Source organism: Dipodomys spectabilis, unplaced genomic scaffold (genome assembly GCF_019054845.1).
Source record: "Dipodomys spectabilis isolate Male_0828 unplaced genomic scaffold, ASM1905484v1 ptg000637l, whole genome shotgun sequence".
NCBI lineage: Eukaryota > Metazoa > Chordata > Mammalia > Rodentia > Heteromyidae > Dipodomys > Dipodomys spectabilis.
The window spans coordinates 474457-475485 of NW_024871314.1; the positions used below are offsets into that span (position 1 = coordinate 474457).

Below are 1029 nucleotides of genomic sequence, written 5' to 3' on the forward strand. Positions count from 1 at the left end.
CCTGTGTAGCTAGGATTATAGGCATGAGCCAGCAGTGCCCGGCAACACCAATATTTTACTGTAAAAATTCATGGATTCCGCGGAATTCTTCCAAGTGAATTGCCTGCATTGGATGTCAAAATGTATTCAATAGTTTTTGTATACCTGTATAATGATTTCTTCAGAGTTTGTGATTATTTAATCAGAAATAATTTTAAGTTACCTGTTGAAATGAGTAGTACAGAAACTAAAATATTTCTGGTGCTTGTCTGAAAAAGTATATTTTAAAATATTCTATATTCTATGTTTGCATAATGCTCATAATTTATTTTATTTTCTTTTAGATATACTTCGTATTCTACATTATTTTATGATATATAAGTTCATTAATGTGTCCTTTCCGATTGCATTCCATATAGAAACAGTTTGATTCCTTTTTTCTAGGTCTTAATATTATTTTTCTTTGGGATAAAATGACAATGTTGTCTAATTTGAAAAGTTTTGTAAAGTTTATGCTATGTAAACGCCTTTCTGAGGTGAAGATTTAATACACTGATGTCAAACTAAATTTAATTATATGAATTACGTGTATTGTTATATTAAAATTTGGTAATCAACTTTTTAATAACTGTTTTTCATTTCTTACATCTGAAGAATGAAAAATGTGGAATACTTCTCAAATTTTCATATTATCCTTGTGCAAGTGCCATGTTAATCTCTGCATTGTAATTTCAGTATACGTGCTGCTGAAGCACGTAGTATCCTCTAAATTTAAGTACTTAATGATGCAATCTTTATACAGGCTTATATCTATGGGTGCCTACTAGTAACAAGGAAACCTTATTGTTCCTAACAATGTTATCGATCTTATTTCCATAAAATTCTGTGAATAGTGGAAAAATTATATTGATCAATCGATTCCTCACATTTGAAAATTTTTTTTGTCAATGACTATCAACTCTTTTAATTTGGAATTTGATCGTACTCTCAATTATTTTTAGATAAGTCTAAAGGTGATAGCTTTTTCAAGTACTTATTTATCCAACTGTG

General features: G+C 28.9%; 1 pseudogene; it reads right to left on the reverse strand.

Moving 5' to 3' along the window:
• Positions 1-637: 637 nt before the first annotated feature.
• Positions 638-734, reverse strand: LOC122101181 (annotated as a pseudogene).
• Between the last annotated feature and the right edge of the window lie 295 nt (positions 735-1029).